General features: G+C 40.8%; 1 protein-coding gene across 6 annotated transcripts in view; it reads right to left on the bottom strand.

Annotated features, from left to right (window-relative positions):
- Positions 1-22,318, bottom strand: part of Chl1 (cell adhesion molecule L1 like) — a 739,723-nt gene that overhangs the window by 157,844 nt on the left and 559,561 nt on the right. For 2 of the 6 annotated variants that reach the window (XM_070018978.1, XM_070018983.1), the window contains exon 1: positions 19,145-19,418. The exons of 1 other annotated variant lie outside the window; for it this stretch is intronic. The gene's annotated coding sequence lies outside the window, so the exon portion shown is untranslated. Of the gene's footprint in view, positions 1-18,143; positions 18,430-19,144; positions 19,419-22,318 lie in introns of those variants that run through there. 3 more of the 6 variants (XM_070018982.1, XM_070018981.1, XM_070018979.1) reach the window with 3 other exon arrangements.

Below are 22,318 nucleotides of genomic sequence, written 5' to 3'. Positions count from 1 at the left end.
GTGTGTATGTGTGTCTGCATGCGTACACTAGTACTATGTGCCAGTACTGAGGCTTGAACTCAGACTCACATTCTTACTTTGCTTTTTTGCTCTGAACAGAAATGCACTTCATTCAAGCACTTTGCACCAGAGAGTATTCTCCGATGGCTCTGTAAAGCTATGATAAATATTGCTAAAAATTAAATGCTCATTACACAAACATGAACAATTATTTACCGGAGAGAGGCAATCAACACCATGGCATTGCTTAAGGCCTTGTCTTTCATAGGCTACCTCTTTCCTACTCACTTTTAATAAATCACAATCTGAAGGTGGTTGGTTGTCTATCCTGATCAACCCTGGTGCATTATCCATACATTCTTATTATATTTTTACTCTATTTTGCATTGTTCTTGAATTGGTGTTCCTGCTCCTTAATTACACTAGAACATTGTAATATTGAAGGGATATTCTTCCTATAATATGCAAATATTAATATTATTTTGTGGACATGTATGCACTGGTGAAATGTAAGCATCTTCAGGCAAAGCTATCATATAATGAAATAAATAGGTAAAATTCATCTGTCCAGCATAGTGACTACCATACAAAAAACACTTGTAGATTTTTATTTCATTATCAAATATGGGAACACATATTTGAAATATGTGTTCAAATAGTTTTTTTTTGGGGGGGGCGGATTTTGCCCCAGCACAGACACAACTATTTTTAACCTAAAATACTGAAAGTCTCATGTACGTACTAATATATCACTAACAGCATATATTTCCCTTATTTTAGAGAATACAAGGAGCCCCAAGCTTTTGGCCATCAACATTATCTAGTTAGAATTTAATAAGCTTGGATTGCTGTAGTCCTATCAATGTGTATAGTTGCTTGTCATTGTTTGTCTCTGACACTAGTGTTTCTTTTATAGTAATAAAGTAAAATCTCCATAATATGTCCATAATTCTTTTAACCAGCCAGTGGAACAATAGATAATGCAAGAAGTCAAGAGAATGAACTTAAGAAAGTACAGTCTTAGAGGATTGGAGATTGTTGGATGATTGGTTATTTCGGGAAGAAAAGGCAGCAGGAAATCTGTGTGCAAAGGCAGATCTCTGAGAAGGCAGGAGAAGGAGCTGTTGTGTCAGACAGACAGTCTCTAAGGATACGGGGCCAGGGAAGAGAATAATGAAGCCTGAGTCTTCTCAGTGTGGAAACCAAGTGACAGTAACTTGGCCTGTAGAATAAGGGGGGGGACAGGAGACAATTTCAGGAGGTAAGTGACATCATGGGCCAAATGACAAGCGAGAAAGGGGATTTTCACAGTGACATTTAGACCTAGCAGAGAAGAAGAGAGACTACAAAAGGCAGAAATCCAGCAAGGGTTACAGTGATCCCGTGACTGGAAGACTGAGCAAGGGATTTTCCAGACTGGCTGGGGAAGAAATAAATCGCAGTGTGTCAAAGAGAAAGTTCACACAGGTTTTGTGGTAGCTTCACAGTATGGAAAGGACAAAGGCGACAGCAAATGGAAAGTTGCTAAGGCAAGATTGCTATGCTGAAAATGTACTGTGCTTTATCAAAACAGACTACTGGAAAGAAGAAGAAGGGAAAAAAGAATGAGGAATGCTTGTGTTCTAATGACCCCAATAATTTTGTTATGTGGAAATTCATTTCTCCCCAGGCAGTTCTCAATACCTCACTTTCCCATCCCTTATAATATTTTTGGTGAAATCTAAGAAAGCAGAATTTAATATTTATAAGGCTTCAGGCTGTATCTAACAATGAAACATAGCTAATGCAAATTTTCTTATTTTTATTAGCATATCTGCATTGTATCATGCAGGGTTTCACTGTGACATTTCCACACAAGTACAAATACATCCCAATCAATCTCACCTTGTCATTCACCCCAACATCGTTCCCCTTTACCTCTCCTCCTTCTCAAAATAATTTCAACAGGTTTTATTGTTCTATTTGTACACATGCAAACAAACTACCTAGATTATATTTATCTTCATTCATCCCTCTTGTTCGTTTAACCCCCTCCCTGAGGTGCTCCTCAGTCTAACAGAGCCTGTTTTCATTTCCTGCCATTAAAGATTATGTGAGTTATCTGAAAAAGATAAGTGGGGCTGAATGACTTGTTATTAAAATAACTTAAGAAAAAAAAATCAGACAAACTGGGTGCTGGTGGCTCATGCCTCTAATCCTAGCTATTCAGGACGCTGAAATCTGAGGATCATGGTTGAAAGCCAGACAGAGCAGGAAAGTCTGTGAGACTCTTATCTCCAATAAACCACAGGAAAACCAGAAGTGGTGCTGTGCCTCAAGTGGTAGAGCACTTGCCTTGAGCTGAAGAGCTCTGGGACAGCGCCCAGGCCCAGAGTTCAAGCCCCATTACCACTCCCCACCCCCCCCCCCCCAAAATCAGACAAGCTGAGTTCCAGTTCCCATTTCATACATATTAATTCCATTAATACCACTGAAACTCTTGAACATGACTAAATACCGGGTTAACATAGCTAGGATTACAAATATCTAATCAATGGCATATATATATATATATATATATATATATATATATATATATATATGATGGCATTGAAAAACAATTCACAGAATTAAATTCACCACAACATAGCATTTTAGGATTAAGTAGACTATGATTGTTCATTGTAGTAGTTACTTTAATATGAAAAATACATGATCATATCCTATAAGGGCTTTTGGTTAGGCTAGTGGGAGAGACATCCACTTTTTTTTGTTTACCAGAAGGTGGGATTCACCACCTTACATATGTAAATGTAACCCCTCTATACCTCACCTTAACAATAAAATTAAAATAAAAGAAAGAAATGAGAGACATTTGAAACAGATCCATTAAAAGTCTTGAGGAACAAACACAAACAAAAAGGCTAATATCACAATTTCTGTACAGCCAGAATGACATGACAAATACAGAAGGAAGACTGGGCTGACAAGACATAGGGAAATTGCAATAAGACAAGTTGGATTCCTCCTGTCAGGCAGATAGAGCAGGTCTCCAACTGTTAGAGCATCTGCATAGAGCAGGGTCCAAGGCAGCTCCTGGCTATATGTTTTTTACCTGCCTCCTGCTCAGTGCTTTTATACCACTGCAAGATAATGAAGGAATAATGTGGGGTCTCCCCAGCCATGAGAACCCTTTTCCATGACAGTTATTCTTCAGGGAAAGGAGCTCTGCAAGCCAAACACATCATCATTTCGGGGCCAAAAGCTAGCTTCCCTACCATCCGTGGCTATAATGGCTACATAGAAAGAAATAGAGATGTTCTTGTTTGTTTGTTTGTTTTGTTTTCTCCCTCCTGGAATCTGGTTCCATGAACAATTGAAGAAATCGATACCTTGGTTCCTGAAGTGCGGGCTTCACTGTTGATGGTCTCTCTGAATCTTCTCGCAAGTTCCTGGCCATCATAAACCCAAGCCACTTCTAAACTAACTAGATGAACAGGTCAGAGGGAAAAGCATCAGAGCCGCTATCCAAACAATTGTAGCTTAAAGTATTTTCATACAATGCAATACCTCTTCCCTCCCACTTTCTCACTTTATTCTCTTTCTAGAAAAAACAAAACAAAAACACAGATACCCTATGAGGATGGGGACTGTAGTGTAGAGGTAGACCACATATATGCTTAGCATGCATACGACTCTGGCTTCAATTGTGGCATGAATGAGGCTCTGGGTCCAGTCTTAGTATGTATGAAGTTCTGGTCAACTTTAGCATGCATGAAATCTTGTATTCAACCTTTGCACTAAATAAAAATCCAAAAGCCCAAACCCTCACAAACCTGGAATTTGGCCAAAGTTGAAAGCTAATTGTCATGTCATTCCTAGATGATTTATAGGGTTCAGATATGTAGGAAATGAGAAATAAAAAAAGTATGCCCTTGTAACACAGAGCTAGCTTGCTTTCTTCCTTCCTTCCTTTCTTCTTTCCTTTCTTCCTTCCTTCCTTTCTTTCTTTCCTTTGCAACCAATTATATAATGAATAACTAGTATGACATAGTATGTTAGTTAACTTTCTTCTAAGAAACAAAGTATCTGATATCATCAACTTATAAGAGAGTCAGAGGTTCCTCTGGCTCACAGTTAGGGGGCTCCACTCCCTGACTGACTGGCTGCCCCTACCATTTGGACCTGCAGGGAGGCAGGACCTCATGTAGAACACTGCTCTTTGCATATCCAAAAGCAGAGAAAAGAAGAGGAGGTGGAGGGGTTTGGGTACCACTCTCCTCTCTGAGGGCAAAGACCTAAGGTCCTCCCATAAGTCTCCACCTCCTAAAAGATTCCACTGTCTTCCTATAGTGTCTCTCTGAAGAGCAAGCCCACAATATGCATGCCCTGGATGGGTGACCACAGCAGTGAGTTTAACATTTCTGTCCTTCAGCATGTTTTTCTTTTCATTTCTTCCATTCTAGAATCACCCAGAAAGGTCATCGGGTACTTCCCTTGAATCTCCACTTTTCAGAGACTAGCTTCTAAAAGAACTGTCATGCTTCCAAACTAGAGCCATTGTGGAAAGTCCAACAGCCGGGCTTGAAAGCCTACTGAAGAGGATCTCAGGCTGAAACAAAAAGAAAAGAGGCCCATTGGGCCCAGACACAGAACCAAGCCAAAAAATAAAGCCATCTCGGAGCTACCAGACCATCCCAGCCACCCAGTGAACACCGCCACAGGAGACCAGTGTTCGCCAAGTGGGACAAAGCAATCATTCAGCCGAGTGCTGCCTAAATTCCTGACCAAAAAAGTCATGATATTTTACTAACTATTATTAAGTTATTGTTTGGATTGTGGGTAGGTTCAGTGCAAATGACTAGGTAAGGAGAAAAGCGTCTCTGCACATTTCATATAACTTGCCACATGGTCAGAATCCTCCGCCAGCATTTTTCCTCTTAGCTATACCACAGGCTCAAGGTACTTTTCTCCCCAATAACAAGCAGCTGGTTTATTTCCCTACTGATATCCCAAGAATCACATATGCAAAATACACTTCTACTGAGTTCCCAAACTGTTTTAAGCCATATGGTGAACTCCCTAGACACAATTCAACAAAGCAAATGATGGAAATAGCATAAGCTCAACTTCAGAAGTCAGTAGACTTGGGGACAAGATTTACAAAGCAGTCTTCATGCTTAATGGTCTCTAAAAACGCACTCTGGTTCACTCTACAATGAGCTACACAAAGAGTTATATGTGAATGCATGAGTAATTATTAATGCATGATTCTAAACATCTTTGAAAAGTCTTCATGTTTTGTTGGGGGCTCATTGTCACAGTATTTATTTTAAAAAACCACAGAAACTAGGATGGGTTGTGTCTAATATTCAGATAGATGATCTGTCTACTTCTAGTGGTGGCATACTCAAACCTATTTATATTATTAGGAACTCTTTCATGATATCTTAATTATTCAGAGCCATCTGTACAGTCATTATGATTTCTAAATGGTCTTTGTCTAGATTTTTTTATTAATTTTTTTATTGTGAGAATACTGTGCAGAGGAGTTACAATTACATGGGCAAGATAATGAGTACATTTCTTATCAAGCACTATTGCCTCCTCTTTGTTTCCCCTTCCCATCCATTCCCATACTTCCCCCTCCTCCCACCTGATCCTCCCCCCCACCCCCCACCAAAGTTGTAAAGTTCGTTTTTCGACATAATGACTTTTACATCTCATTGTTGCAATGGGTCCACCTGTATCCCTAGTTAAACGATTTGTTTTTTCCCTTCCCCTCTACAAATTATACCAACATTGAGTACAGTGAAAGCAGGGGTTATACCATAGGGGAGGGACATACAAAGCAACATAGAAATCATCTTATAAATATGTTAGAAACAATTGTATGAAAGGAAAAAAAATTGAATACTTATCTTAGGGTTCATTCCCCTAACATCAACTTATCTGACCTTTTCTGCTTGACTCAAACATATACTAGTTATTGCAAATAAGGGAAACCATGGGACCTATGTTTCTTTGGGCCTGGCTTATTTCACTTAATATAATTTTAATCCCTTTTTCCTGATGGAAAGGTTTTGCCTGTGAATGACTGGGCCAAATTTCTTTCTTTTGTTCTACCTATAGCTTCTGTTAGCCACTAAAATAAAAGAAATTGTGTTCATCAGAATGCTTCTAAGTGAAGAGTAAATAGTCACCAGCTAAGGAAAGCTATTTCTTAATAAAATGTTTGCACTTCACCAAGTGTTCACAGAGACAGAGATTCAGTTTGCAATGAGTCATCTTCTGTCCAATTTTCTAATATTAGCTGCAGATTGAAAGGCCTGCCTTTCCTGGGTGATAACCTGGAACAGGTATTATTACAGTCATGAACTTATTTCACATTCTTTACTCTTCTATCCAATTTCTAAATCATTTCAAAGTAAAAATGAGGATTGTTTTTTACTAATATATACATAAGTACTATGTATAATATCTTAGATTGACCCATATTTTCGACATCTATGAAAACCAAAACATGGGTATTGAAAAGAGTGAATACTGTATACTCCTTGAAGCAATTTACAAATTTTAAAATTAGCATGAATAGGTCAAAGTCCTCCATTTTTTAAATATTTGTTGATGCATAATGCTTTCAGTTCTCTAACTCAGTTTTTAAAAAATGAGTTGTAGTGGGATTGCTGTGAGGGGAAGAGGACAAAGGACCACTGATCAAGATCAATCGTCTGCATAAACTGACATGTTGAATGGAAACCCCTTCTTACAATTACTTGAAGATAATTTCAAAAAAGTGAATCATCGTACTGCTTCTTCTCCCATGCACAAACATATTCAAGATCACTCAACAAATTCATTTTCATTCATGGTATTCATATCAAATAATGGAAAAGATCCTGGAAGCCAAGTACACACCTGTACTCCTGTACTCCTAGCTACTGAAGAGTCTGAGATCTAAGGATGGAGGTTCAAAGCCAGCCCAGGCAGGAAAGTTCATGAGACTCTGATCTCCAATTAGCTGCCAGAAAACCAGAAGTGGTGCTGTGGCTTAAAGTGGTAGAGTGCTCGCCTTGAGCATCAAAAGAGGTCATGGACAGCATCCAGGTCCCAAGTTCAAGCCCAATGATCAACAACAACAACAACAACAAAAAATAACAAAGAAGAAAACAAAAAGATGTTGGAATGCAACTTTCACATATAATAAATGTGATATAAAGCCAATTGACTAAGAGCCCAGTAGTTAGCAATTCATTCTTTTCATAAACAGAGGCAAATGAAGCTAAGCTCATCTCTCCATGAGGAAGGGGCCTCGCTTGCTGAGAAATCAAGGCGCCCAAACTCAGGATTTAAATGAACTTGGAAAATGATGACACACACCTTGCTCTCTAGCCTCGCTTTTCTGTGATTATGGAGGGACAGTAGAAGTGCAATGCATACTTAATTGAGGTGGTAAATACTAGGCTGTAGCAGATTGTTTTAGTGTTAAATACAGTAATGGGTTTTTAATGGCTGCTGTCCAAAAGTACATTGGAGAAAGATGGTTTATTAGTAATAATAATCGCTGGCACCTTTATCATCAAAGCCCTTTAAAAATATTAGCTCATTAATCCTCCAACTGTCACTGGTAAGAAGTGGTAAATGTTCCTGTCCTCAGTTTGCAACTGATAAAGTAGGAAAATAGAAGGTAATTTTCCAAAGAAAGCTTTGTGTGAGGGGGTCAATTTCCAATTTAAACAACTCATATGGAATTTATACATGGATGGGTAGCATTCATTCTCTGATATTGACCAGTGTTTGTTTTTGGTTTTGGTTTTGTCTTGGAAGGGGCAGTGGTAAAGGTCAAATTGAATTTATCTGAACTTGACTCACCGTAGCACACATGACTTGCACCTGAATTGCTCAACGCATGTCTCTTACTATTACTTCAAGCAAATCAATTGTGCTCCAAATCTATTCAGCTGAAATCAATTACACACCGAAACGTGTATGCATAGAAAATCTGATTGTAGGGCTGCTTTGAAATCTAACTCCTCTGAGAATTTCCAGAGGCCACAAAGCAAAATGAAATCAAGGTCAAATATTATTTTTATTTGGGCTTTCTAGTTGTATCTATTCAGTTTATCTTTACAGGATAATAGTACGTGTGTCACAAATAGTATGAGTCTAACAAATAACCCACAAATAGTCAATTGTTCTTACATGAGTAAGCTAGAAATGTTAAAATTATTTTTGTTTATTTTTTATGGGCAATGCTTGCAATATCTTGCTATTTTATAATGTTTTCAGGTGTGTGTGTGTGTGTGTGTGTGTGTGTGTGTGTGTGTGTGTGTGTGTGTGTGTGTGTGTGTGTGTGTGTGTGTGTGTGTGTGTGTGTGTATTCATGTGCCCATCAGTACAGGGGCTTAAATTTAGGGCCTTGCATTCTTGTACATGCTGTCACTCTACCATTTGAGCCACACCTCTACTTCTAGTTTTGCTGGATAATTAGAGAGAAGAATCTATAAGATTTGTCTACCTGGGCTGGCCTGCAACCATGAGGCTTAGATCTCAACCTCTTCAGTAGGTAGGAATACAGACATGAATTATGGACACTCGACTACATTGAGTATTCTTTACAAATTTATAGTTTAATCTAATGAATAAATTCTCCACTGTGTCATCATATGTTTCCAAATAACATATTTAGAAAGTCCTTAAATTTGCAAACTAAAGAAGTCAAATACTATATCCTAGAGAAGATGACACAGGCCAAACAAAAGCATTACAGCAAATCAACTCCCTATACAGCACAGGAATTGGAATGTCCTGTCTGGCCAAAGTAGGTACTGGTTACTCACATCAGTAATTCTAGCTACCCACAGAACTGAGAGCTGAGGACTGTGATTCCAAGCCAACCCAGGCAAGAGAGTCCTTGAGACTCTTATCTCCACAAAGCTGCAAGTGAAGCTGTGGCTCAAGTGGTGGGGGTGATAATCTTGAACACAAATAAATGCTCAGAGACAGCAACCAGGTCCTGAGTTCAGGCCCCAGGGCCAGAAAAAAAAGTAGAAAGCAAAGTTATTCTTGCCATATTCCAAATGAACACTTGTATGCATACATGCATGCGCACGCACGCACACACACACAGAGTCTTTTGGAATCACTTAACCTTTTAGCATACTATTTAACTTATGCATATGAAAATACATATCTCAACATCTGCTTCTACAAACCCGAACTAAAATTTCATAATCCACTCAAAACTCCCAAATATGTTAATCATACCTGGGAAAGAGTTGCATTTCCTTCCTCTTAAGCCTCTTAATTGACAGCTGGTAATGAAGATAGTGTCATTGTTATGATTGGTGTCATTTCCCAGACATTTTTAACAACAACAAGGCTGGGATATGACATCTGCCAGCATCAAGTGTGTGTGTGTCTTAATCTGGAGAGGCAGATACCCCTGCCTCTGTGCAAATGTCAACCATGTTATGTATAATACCCAGATGTAAGGGAGGTCTATGCATATTGATATTCCAGAACATCAGACACATTTCTACCAAGAAACAAAGAAATGATTATGATGGCAAGCCAAAGCTTTGGGAGGACAAAGGTTGATTTTTACATATACTGGTGCCCAGGATCTAGTAGAGAACCAGCTAGAGCAACAAAGGATTATAAAACATGATTTCAGAGTGAATTCAAATATTTCTCTCTGACAATATATCTCTCAGTGGCAGCCCTCGCATTATTAATCTATTGTATCAATGATTTTAAAGCCTCTTTTTTCCCCAAATGACAACCTTCTCATAGGAAGACTTTTTAATCTACATTTTTCATATTTACCTGGTATAAGTAGAAACAGAACAGGTTATGTTTCAATGGTGTTCATCCAGGGTGAAGACCATTGTATGGTTTGTTCATAGAAAACCTGACTGATGGATAGTCTACATTTCAGAAATAAAGTCCAAGAGAGGACAAAGAATGATGAAACAGTAAAGTAGGGTCCAAGATAGCAGTTAAAGTTTCACTGTGGAGTCTGGCTCCTGCTTATCAGGTGTCTTAATTCAGGAAGATTGTGGTTGGAGCCTAGATCATGCAAAAAAGTTTATAGAACTTCCATCTCACAAAATAGTTCAGTACAGTGGTGTAGGTCTGTCATCCTAACCACCTGGGAGAAAAGTGGTTCTGTATAAGCCTGGGTAGAAATGGTTGCAAGAACCCATCTCAATTAAAAACAAATAGGGGTGGGGTTATAAACCACCATCCTTTCTATGGAGAGGTGTATAAACAGGAGGACCATGGTCTAGGCTTGCTTGGGCAAAAGTGAAACCCTATCTCAAAATAACCAAAGCAAAAATAGCTCAAGTGGAAGGGTGCCGGCCTATCATGTCAAATTCCCTAAGTTGAAACCCCAATAGTGAAAGAAAAAAAAACAAGTTTAGGATGCACATAAGATTTTTCTGAGTTTGAGTTCCCCCTTTTACTTAGACATTGCGCGAGTTTGGATAATAACTCTTCTACATCCACCATCCTAACTTAAACTATATGATGCTGATTGTATTTTCCCCAAATCACTGATGTAGAGATTACAGAACACATAGTAAACAATCGGGAAATGATAAATGGTGGCTGGGGCCTAGTCCTATCTATAGCACAAAGATGTTATTCAGTAAACCATTTAAATGTCTGGCCACTTTCAGTGTCTTCTAGGGTTCATTCCCCTCCCATACCACACATACAGCCACACAAAACAACAACAAAAAATCACAGAATTGAGGAAGCTCTAAAAACATCTGATCTCTCTTGCGCAGATCTTCATTCAATCCCAGAAATGTATCTGGTGACATTTTCAATATTTGCTCTAAATTCAGTACCGCCCTCAATTGACATTATAAGTCTGGGTTTTCATTAAAGAGTAAGAGAAAAACCATTGCCTGCACAACATTTATCTTTCAAATAAAAGAGTCTAAAAGCAATAGAGTAAACTATAAAAATCACTCTCATCAATGTTACACATGAGCTGCTTTATTTCTTTTGAATGTATCAGTATATAAGATATCCCATAATAAGAAGGCATTATGTCACTTTACACTTTTTTTTGTTTGTTTGATTGGTTGGTTTTTGCTAGTACTGAACTCTGGGTGTCACACCCTCATTTGGCTTTCTTATTCATGAATCAAGGGCTAACAACTTGAGCCATGTCTCCAGGCTGGCATTGTGCTAGTTTTTTGGAGATGGAGTCTAGCAGACTTTTCTGCCTGGGGTAGCTTTGAACTGAGATCCTCCAGGTCTCAGCTTTCAGAGTAGCTAGGATTACAGTCATCACTGACATTCTGCCACGAAGATCTTTGATAATAAAACTAATAGCAGTTGATCATCAAAAATTGCCACATGTTTCTTACCTGATTATGTTTTGTTATAGTGGGACAGATTCTCTGAGGCCTGGGAAACACAAATGCCCACAATATTGTGTTACCAGAGCACCCTGGCCTATTTCCTCATCCTTTCTATGTGCATGACAAGAGAGGGGTACCCTGCTCTGCACCAAGGACCCAGGTTTTAGTGCTGTTCAACTCCCAGAGTTATGAAGTCTCCATTTTCCAAGGATGGCACCCACAATCCTTCCTATTGGAATAACCACTTGAAACAAATTTTTTAAAAATCTACTACAATTGAAAATCTCTTCCCATACATTTTCTTTCTGTTTTTTTTTTTCTTTTTGGTAGTGGGGCTTGAACTCTGGGCCTAGGCTCTATCCCTCAGCTCTTCATCTCAAGGCTAATGCATGAGCCACAGCACCACTTCCAGCTTTTTCTGCTTATGTGGTGTTGAGGAATAGAACCCAGGGTCTTATCCATGCAAGGCAAGCACTCTACTACTGAGCCACCTTCCCAGCCCCACTTGCTATACTTTTGATCTTGGAAGCAGACACCACATACATGAATGAACAGCTTGTTTTAATGTTTGGGGGCCTATCGCTGAAGCCCACCTCTGGACCTGGCCATATCCACTTTAGTTAGTGTAAAAATAGAGGAGGAAGAAATGACAAAGGAAAAGGACTAAAGGTAGACCAAAATAGAGATGCAATGGTTGTGTCTTTTGCACTGACTTGGGCAATGCATGCTTTCTCCTTCATTGTTCTTGTACTGCAGATCTGAAGCCTTCAAGGTGTGCTATGCATTCTTCTGATTCAGACCCATCCTCTCTACGTTCTAACATCCTGCTCCTCTGTGAGAGAACTGGCCTGTACACATCACTCCTGCCCAGCGCCCTCCCGCTCTGTCTGCTGCTGCTTTCAGACACAGAGGAAAAGGAACTTCAGTCAGTGGGGTGGTAGGCAGCACTGCTTGTGATTACACAGCAGCTATGCCCAGGATCCTCTCCCAAAAGTCACAGGTTCTACCTGTCAATCTTCTCTGAGCTACTATGCTCACCAACTCCCAGTCACTTCTACCCCAGTGGCCTCTTTAGGATGAAAGGCAGGAACAGCCCCACACATGCTTCAGCAACCCCTAGTTTTCTAAAAACAAGGAGCTGTTCCTTCTTTAAATCCCTTCCAATTATTCCTTTGTAGTATGTCCTATATATAAGGAAAGGCCAGAGTTTAGGCAAGAGGAAGCTAGATTTTACTTAAGGAAGACTCCAAACTGTGAACCTTTCAGGCCATCCCAGGGGACAAGCCATTCATGTCTGAGAAAACAGTGTCACTCTATCACCTGCGTATTCAGGTCCAAGACAGGAGAACATTGGAGGTTTCAGAATAAGAAGTATGAAGTTGAACTTTTAGGATTTTTGATTTTTACATGTTGTCTGAATTATGTCTTAAACATTCTTTTGGCCAGACAAAAATAGATGTTCATATTATTGTCCCAGAAACCTTGATTTGGATCCTAACTAGGCCATGTTGCTTCTTTGTTTGGGAAGCACTGGGGTTTGAACTCAGGGCTTTGTACTTAATAAGCATGCACTCAATAAATTGAGCCATACCACCAGTCCACACTTCTTCTTTAGGAAAAATAAGTCTGGTTTTATCTTTATCCTCTATAAGTATTTTAAAAGGCTGGAATTCTTACCTATACAGCTTTTTTTACTCACTCTTTCTCCCACAAATTTAAATATTAATGTCAAACATGAAAAATATTTGGGGCTCAAGAGTTATAGAAATCATCCTATGTGCCCCTGTGCTAGATGTGCAAATGGGGTGAGATCATTGACTTTCCACGTGGTTCATTCTACTCATCTTTAAAATCAGGATAACGGCTTCTTACCTACCATCTTCAGAGAAGGCTAGAAAATGAGATTACACACAGTAAGTGAAAAATGCCGTTGAGATCTTCAAAGAATATTAAGTGCTATTTAAGCCAAAGGGATTAGGAAGGAAAAACTCAGAGGTGTGCCAAAGCATTTTCCTTCTTTCATGACACCAAGGTAACTGTGAGTCAGTGTCTCAGGCCAATAGGATCTTACAGAAAAACAGCCAGAGTCTAAGGAAATCCTAGTGATAGCCTGGAACCTTAGTGGAAGCTTTCAGAAAAATCCAAATGTCTGGTCACCACACCCAGAAATTCTGACTCAATTAATCTCTGATAGTTATTTGGAGAAGTTTACCAAGTGATTTTAACATGAGCCAAACCTCAGATACTACTCATAAAATATTTCAAACAAATGAAATAATTTGTGTATGAGCATATGATTAATGTGAATATCAGTAGTTATCTTTTGCATGGCACCTGATCACATTTATTTATAACCACATACCTCTATCTGTCTTTGCCCTTTTCACATATTAAACATGCTATAGAAGGGTAACAATTACCATGATACAAAACTATCATTTATTGAGCACTTCAGTGCTATTAAGCTGTCTGCAGAGATAATTCCATATAATGTTCAAACTGCACACATAATCTAGGTGCAGACATAATCCTCATTTTCATAGAACCAATCAGTCTTAGATCAAAATGACTTAGCTACAGCCACACATCTACAAGATGGAAGACTGATTTTGAACTGGCAGCCTCGCCACATAGCCAATGCCTCCAGTTGCCACATCACTTTGCTTTCCTCCATGCCAAATATTGTATGGGTCTATTAGATGCATAAGATACATTCGGTCCCCTTAGAGTTTACAACCAGGGGAAAGAATTATGATACTTCTAAATTTTGCAGGCTATGTATGAAAATGGTCTGACAATAGTTTTTGGAGTTCACCAAATGTGGTTCAGGAGATGGGTGCTTTGCTCAGCTCCTGCTTCAGCAACTAGAGGAAATCAGATGTGCACAAACTCCAGAAGGGATGATATGGTTAGAACACCAGAAGAAGCCCTAGCCAAAGCATCAACTATGCTTATCTATTTACCAGTTTCAATCCATGTATTATTGTTACCATTATCTGCTAGCATCTTTTGAGTTGGATATTTATAGCTATCATAAATTTGTTAAGTTGTGAATACAACTAGCAAGTTGTAAGTTCTGAAGAATTCATCTCACTTCAAATGCTATATTTGATTTTCATTGAAATTATTTTTATAAATACCTACTAGACACACTACTAAAAAAATTGACTGTTAAAGGAGATACTGTGGGCTTACACCTGTAATTCTTCATAGGAGGCTGAGATCTGAGGATCACCATTCAAAGCCAGCCCAGGGCAGAGGGAAGTATGTGAGACTTAGCTCCAATTAACCACTAGAAAGCTGGAAATGGAGGTATAACTCAAGTGGTAAAAAGCCAGTCTTGAGTAAAAAAAAGCTAAGGAACAGTACCCAGGCTGAATTGTGCCAATCCCCCCCCCCGCCCCGTGTCTGTCTGTCTGTCTATCTGTCTCTGTCTCTCTCTGTCTCTGTCTCTGTCTCTGTCTCTGTCTCTGTCTCTGTCTCTCTCTCTCTCTCTCTCTCTCTCTCTCTCTCTCTCTCACACACACACACACACACACACACACACACACACACAAAGATAAGCCAGTTGGATTCATTTTTTGTAGGACAAATTACGTTACAATGAGACAGAAATTGTTTGGATAATATTCTAGAAATGAAAACAGAGCATGCCTCTTCATATATGTGTTATCTAGTAACACAATGGAAAGATAGGCAGCATCATTTTTTGTAATCCACAATACATAAAAATCTCAATTAGTTACGGCCTATTTATGCACTGGCTAAAATCATTCGTTAACAAAACAGAATTTTCTAGTTTAGTGGATAAATATACCAGAAGAAATTGCAGAATAATGTTGGGTTGCCAAGCAACCACAGCTCTACTCTCTCTTGTTTGTGATCAATCTAATTCATTCATCGAGCTTCCTAACCCAGTGCTGCAAATTCCAACCAATTTGGTTCTTGGGAAAACCAGAGTGACTTTCAGTAACACAATAACTCTTTTATTCGCAGAAGATAAACTTAGATGTTCTTTTGATCAAAGGGAGGTGTTTAATTCATTATTCTCCACATGGTGTTAATGAGAAAGCTATAATTAACTAACTACACTATTGCAATAGACATAAAATAAACTGCTGCAATTAGTAATGTTTAACGTGTTAACCAGCCCCCACCCCAAATTTTAATGGAGTCTTCCTTTCAATGAAGATGTACAAAAAGGAGAAAGCACCATACCTAATTAAATTGAGAATTGGTTCCAGTCTCTCCCAAGGGGAATAGAGAGGCAGGTGATCACCAAAATGTGGGAGACTTCACTTTAAAAGCAGAGAAAATGGCCCAATGCCAACTCCACGTGTAGGTAGACATGAAGTGCTGGCAAACAACGTAATCTGTTCTTTCAAAGACTGCTTAGCACAATATTTTTCCAGGAATGAACAGAAAGACTATTCTGCTCTTTCATTCATTAGCTGTGTTAACTTAGCATATTGTATGTAAATCACCGTAATAATTGCATTCTCTTCAGACCAAATTAGTTAGAATGAAGCTGTAATTAAAATGTTCATAACTGAAAATATAAGCATTCTCAGACTTGGTTAGAAAAAATAATAATAAAAGCAAGTGCCAATTGAATCAGATAATACAACTCATCACTGAGGAGAACCTGACTACAGACCCAAGTCTATCTTTTTAAGATACTTTTTATGCTAATCAGATACCCCCCCCCAAGTCAGGACTTAACACTCTCCAATGTCATGTGTTTGTAATGTGTTTTGTTTTTTTGTTAACTGTTGCCATTTGTCTTTTATCTAACTTACACTTTCCAAGTTCATTCCTGCTGAGATTTCCAAGGAAAATACAAAATGGTGAAAACTAAATTTTTTTGTTTCTAAAATAGATTACTCTATTGTACTGTTGGCTGTCATAAATCAAAGGGCAAAATAATTTCCAATAAATGGAACACTTAATGTCAAAGCTCCTGGGAAACAATATGTAAATGATCATATGAATTTCAGACAAGCTGTCACACTAATTCCTCAAGGTACCTTTTAAAGATGACATAGTCACTGTGCAAATGGGTGTTACAAAAGCCAAACTTGAAGTGAAATCGACTACCTGGATTGATACTGTGCTTCTTGACAATCATTTTTCCCCTCAAACTTGATACCATTAATTCCCCTCCATTACTTAATTTTCCTTTATCAGTTAAAAACTACTAGGATCACCATCAGTCTTGATCATCTTCCTTATTTAATTCTCCATAAAAGCAAATCAGGCTAAATGATTTTGACAATGCAATTCTAGGTCAAATAATCTCCTACCTTCAAAGACTTCAGAAGTAACTATAAAACAGAGCTTCTATCCAGTAAATATTTTCTTTTAAGTGAGACCTGTTTCATTAAAATCACTAGGGATCTTTGAGATGGATAGTCGTCTTGCATCAAGCTGATGACTAATCTGTGCCTATATTTAAGACAAGGACTTAAAAAGTTAAACCAGTTTATTAGCCTTAATGTGATAGATATATCATGTGCAATATCAATGCCTATTAAATGAATATATATATATTTGCCCTCATTGACTAAACTGTCAACTTTCTCTCTCTCTCTCTCTATACACACACACACACACACACACACACACACACGCACACGCAGAATACACACATACTTGCTCTCACACACATATATAGGTTAAGTGTAGAAGCAATCATAGCAACCTGTAAAATACATATTGATCATCCTAGACCCTTGATTCTTCAGTGGGTACCAATATGCCCAGAAAGAGATTTTGCCACAGCCAATACTCACACCCACCTAGCAATAACTATTTATCTCAATTCATTCAATCATAATATCCAAGAATCTGTGAGGAATCATTACACACTACACTGCCACTACTAGAGTAAATTTATCAGAGCACTTAAGGCCATTATAAAATGAAAAGCCAGGTACACAGAAGATTCTAGAACCAGGTCATTCTGTCACAAAGAAACTGAAATGGAGACCACCCCCACTGCACCGCAGGTGAGAGAGGAAAGCTAAAAGCCTACAATCAAAATCGAGGCATAAACTTGCTGATGGTGATACCAGGTTCCCCAAATTGCTTTCAACCTTCTTTGTCCAACAATACACTGAAAATACAACTTGAACAGGAACTAGTCCGCTATCCCTTGCCATCTGTGATAACGCGGAACTTCCCAACAGCTGAGCTGGGCATTAATAATACTAATATTAATCTAGATTAATAAAAAAACACTAGAACACACAGAATGAGAAACCATCCTATGTAATTAACTTGAGCTATTATTCACGGCCACCGAGGACAACTTCCAAAAGCTTATTATCTCCTGGAGGTGGGTTCATCCTGTACACTCTGACCACATTAGCCCAGTCTTGGAATAATTCAATAATGGAACGAATTGATATTATCCCCATTACTTAGTAGGGGAAACTGAGGCACGGAATGACATACATCACAGGCATAATGGAACTGGCAACGCAAAGCACGTGGGTGCCTTGGAGACTACCTTGCAAGCCCAGGTGCTTTTACCAATGGCAGGTCTTTGTGGGGGGTCCACACCCAGCCAACACCCTGCCGTTACTCCCACGCGCCCTGCTCAGGCACCTGCTGTCTCTTAGCAGCTCCGGTTTGGGGGCTGACCCCCTCTGTGATGGCTGAGCAGAGACCCCCAAGCCACCGTGTCACCGCACACCTGCCCTCCACCCATCGCTTCCCACTTCTTTGCCTGCCGGTTGGCTGACAGCCCGACCACCCAAGGTCTCTTCGGGATGCACATACCCCTGTGCGGGCACCAGTACCTGGTCCTTGTGATCTTCGGCCTCTGCGACCCCCAGGGGTTTATTGGGGGGAGGGGTTTCTGCTGGAATTCTCAGCCCTGCCCCGGCTTCCCCAGTGTAGCTCACTGACAGGGAAAGGACTGGGAACGGGGAGAGCAGCGATCTCCCCGCGTTCAGCTCCAATCCCTGCTCTCCAAATTAATCACTTTCTTCTTGCCCCCTCCCCAAGCACAGGCTCACTCAAGGAGGGGCAGGATGAAGAGACAGAGGGGTGGGAGAGAAAGACAGAGAGACACACACACACAGGGAAACAGAGACAGACGGACAGAGAGACCGAGAGAGGCACAAAGACTGAGAAGGGACCCCTCCGTGACTGGCATCTCTAGCTCCTCCAGCTTGGCTACCAGGGAGCCATGGCAACCGGGGACCCCAGCCTGCCCTCTCGCCCCCCTGGTGATCGAGGAGGTGGAGCGCCACGGCCAAGGCTGGAGTATTGTCACCTTCCCCCTCCAAACCCTGGGGGTCCACAGAGCCCATTTCCCCAGCAGCAGCAGCTGCAGCAGCAGCGCTGGCTGTGTTGGTGAACTCCCCACTGGGATGTAGAATCCTGCCCCGAGAGGAGCAGAGAGGTGCGGGGTGGTGGATGGGGTGCGGGTGGGGAGGGGAAGGGGGGACACCAAGACAAGATCGTGCAGGTCTGGGACACCCACCAGGAGAGGACTGGAATCCTCCTCTGGGCAGGGAGGGCGGGGAGCCCATAGAGGAAAGATCAGGGGGTGAGCCCAAAGATTCCGGGTCCTATGCGCTCCGTGGCACTGACTGGAGCAGTCACGAGTCCAGCCCCAGACACCTGAGGCGGTGCTCACAAGTGCACACCATTTCCTTTCTGTAATGGGTTGAAGCTGTCTCCCCCAGGTGCAAACCCTTCATTCGCCCTCAGTTGAGCTCCAGGAGTTAGGAGAGGGGCGGGGTGGGGAAAAGACAGCATGCAAATTGACTCACCTGAGTCTCTCTGGACCCCAGATCCTTCCCCCAGGGGGAAACTTGTCCCCAAACTGGCTGGGAGCTGGCAGGACGGACACACAGAATCCCGCAGCAGCAGCTTTGGGCAGATTTAAGGGAGGGTGTTCTGTGTGCTTTCTTTTTGCCCTGCTCCCCGCTGATCCAAGCCGGGTCTGCCCACTGAAAGCCTGTCTTGTCTTCTCCCGTTGTTGGCTCCGGGTTGGGAGAAGGCTGGACCTGTTCTGGCTTGCACACACATCCACGCCCTCCCGCCAGAGACTGGCTCACTCCCTCCTCTCCTCCCTGCTTCAGTTCTGCTCTGCCTCCCCCCCACCCTCCCTTTGCACACGCCCTGGGGAGGCGGGGAGGGAGAGACAGAGACAGACAGAGAGAGACAGACAGACAGAGACAGAGACAGACAGAGAAAGACAGACAGAGACAGAGACAGAGACACAGAGAGAGAGACAGATTCACAGAGAGAGACAGAGACATAGAGAGACAGAGACAGAGAGACCGATTCACAGAGAGAGACAGAGATAGAGAGCCAGACAGAGACAGAGATAGAGACAGAGACAGAGACAGAGATTGATTTACATGCATACATTACTGGTGTAAGACTTTGATTTCATGGAAAGCAAAAGGACAAAGCTCCAAACTTTGCTGGGTAATTTTCAACATCTATCTTTAAGCCAAAAGAGAGAGGGAGGGTCGGTTCTGCCCCTTTCATCTGCAAGAGAGAAAGGAAAAAGAAAAACCCTCCCCTCTTCCTCCTCCTCTTCTGATGGTGGAACTCAGTTCCTCTGCCACACAGGGCTGCCAGTCTGGGTGCCCCTACTACTGCCCAGGGGAGGGGTGTGGTGCCAAGTGTTTATTAAAAATGGTCTTCCAGGCTTTCAGTTCTCATTCAGAGGTGTGGCTGGCTTGCTATTTAATTCACAAAGATGCTACTACTACCGGCTGGGCTGCCAAGCCCTGCCTGCATAAATTTAGGTTCTTTCCACTCTTACCATGCTTTAAATTGTTCCTCCAACACTTGCAATCTGTATTTCACCATACTGCTCCACAACATTTTCCTATTACTCTCTATTACTCCCCTATAAAATAATAAAGCTTTGTGGGCTTGATTTCAGTGCACAAAAGCCATTCCTGATGCCTTATTAATTCCATCAATAAAAATATTTATGTCATGATCCCAGATCTATAGGAGAGTCATAGGGATTGACGTTGTAACTGATTTCTATGCTGGTTAACCACAGTATGTTCCGAAATGTTCTCAGAATACCATTTTAAAAATAAATCCTGTTGTGTGAAACAGAATCTCTTTGATGGTCAGAGACTTACTGACTTCTAATCTTTGCTTCACTAAGGCTGTGTGACGGACTTTCGAGTCTGGTTTTGTTCTCATGTAGTGCATTAAACAATGAGGACATTTAGAGCTGTGATCCACCCTCTGAGTTCGATGTGGTACTGGAGCAGCCAGAGGAAAAGCAATTCAGGATTGCACCATGGAAGACAATATTTGGAAAATGGGCAAATGGACTTCCACTTGTTAATAATCGCTAACCTTTGGGGCCTTGGTGTTTCCTGTCAATTCGTGTGTGGGCATAGTTCCTACTGACTGCTTTGGCAAATTGCAAATGCAAGTGAAGGCAGGATAGCTCCTGAGTTTAAATGGTACTGTTGGAATGATTTCTTTGCCAGAGGCATCATTATTCACCCGGCACAATTTCTACAGTAGAAACAAAGAATACTGGATAAAATTCCAACAAGGAAAATGGCATGCCTGTAGGAAACTATTTTCAAGGGCATAGAGCCACAAGACAAGCACAGTGCCAAGTTGGTCTCAGGAGTTTACACCCTATCTGGGGCAGTCTTCACTTGGCAGAGACAGAACTCCACTGGGGCCAGAATCAGTGAGTACTTTTAGATATGAGATAGATGATAGTTAGATGGATAATAGATAGACAAATAGATGTATGGATAGATAATGGATAAATAATTGATAGACAGATGGGTGGGTAGAAAGATCGATAAATGAAAGGGAGCCTATTCTTTATTAGCTATTACTCACTCTGTGTTAGTAATAAATGGGAAATACAACAGACAAGTCCAAATCCTTCTTTTTAAATCAGATTGCCTTGAATACTTTATATAATATCAAGGCACAGTACCCCTAAACAAAAATATAAGGTACTGGTTCTCAAATGCAGGTTTCTTGAATAGGTGTGCTTCTGAGTACACTGCATAGAAACGCAGAAATATCAACAGTCATTAAGTCAGCCTATATTTGCACAATTTGCCCCAGGCAATCAAAGTTTCAGAAGGAAGGGAGGAAAAAGAAGAAAAGTAGGAAGAAGAAATGGGGAAGGAAGAGATGAATGGAAAAGATGAAAGTAGGAAGAGAGGGAGGGGGGAAACAAAGAGGGAACAGAGAAAGGGAGGGAAGGAAGGAGTCAAACCAGATAAATGATTACCTTAAGGGGAAAACAAAAGTATTTCTGGAGGCAGAAGATTTAAATGTCCACATCCTCATAGCTATGATCTCTCAGGACAGGTACATCTTTCTTATACACTACTATATCAAATACAGGCAACTATCCTTTCCTGGCCAAAGCAATTCACAAGCCCATTGCTTCAGCTTTCAGAAAGACTGGAACCAGAAGGCAGCCTTCAGCCAGCGTGGATGTTTGGGAAAGCTACCTTCTGCTGCTGCCTTGGGCCTCTCTCTCCTGGCTCCTTTCTCCTGTCTGACACTTTGTGCCCAGCCATTCCCACTCAACACGCAATCCTGATCTATCAGACATCACACGGTTGCACAGAGGTGCTGGAGAAAGATGACATGTTCATGAGTCACATAGAAATCTGATTGCATTACCTTCCAAATGTGTGAATTTTCTCTTTCACAACTGATGAAGGCTTTGACAAGTGAAAATACTACTATGGAATCACAGAGTCAGGGAGAACGGGGTGGGGGAGGTGGGGGCTTTTCTCATCCACAGAAGCAGAAGGTGAGAGAGATAGGTCAGTCAACTGGAAAAAGATAAAAAGGTTTGAAAAACCCAGGGTCTTCTTCAGCTTATGATGCTGATTTACTGCTTACCCTCAGCCTGAACCATTGTTTGGTACCATTCCCAGAGCCAGGGCTATTGGAGGAGTATTGCCTTTTGGCAAAGC

Source organism: Dipodomys merriami, unplaced genomic scaffold, assembly GCF_024711535.1.
Source record: "Dipodomys merriami isolate MVZ:Mamm:240054 unplaced genomic scaffold, mDipMer1.0.p SCAF_13, whole genome shotgun sequence".
NCBI classification, from domain to species: domain Eukaryota; kingdom Metazoa; phylum Chordata; class Mammalia; order Rodentia; family Heteromyidae; genus Dipodomys; species Dipodomys merriami.
This window is presented reverse-complemented; position numbering and strand designations above follow the sequence as displayed.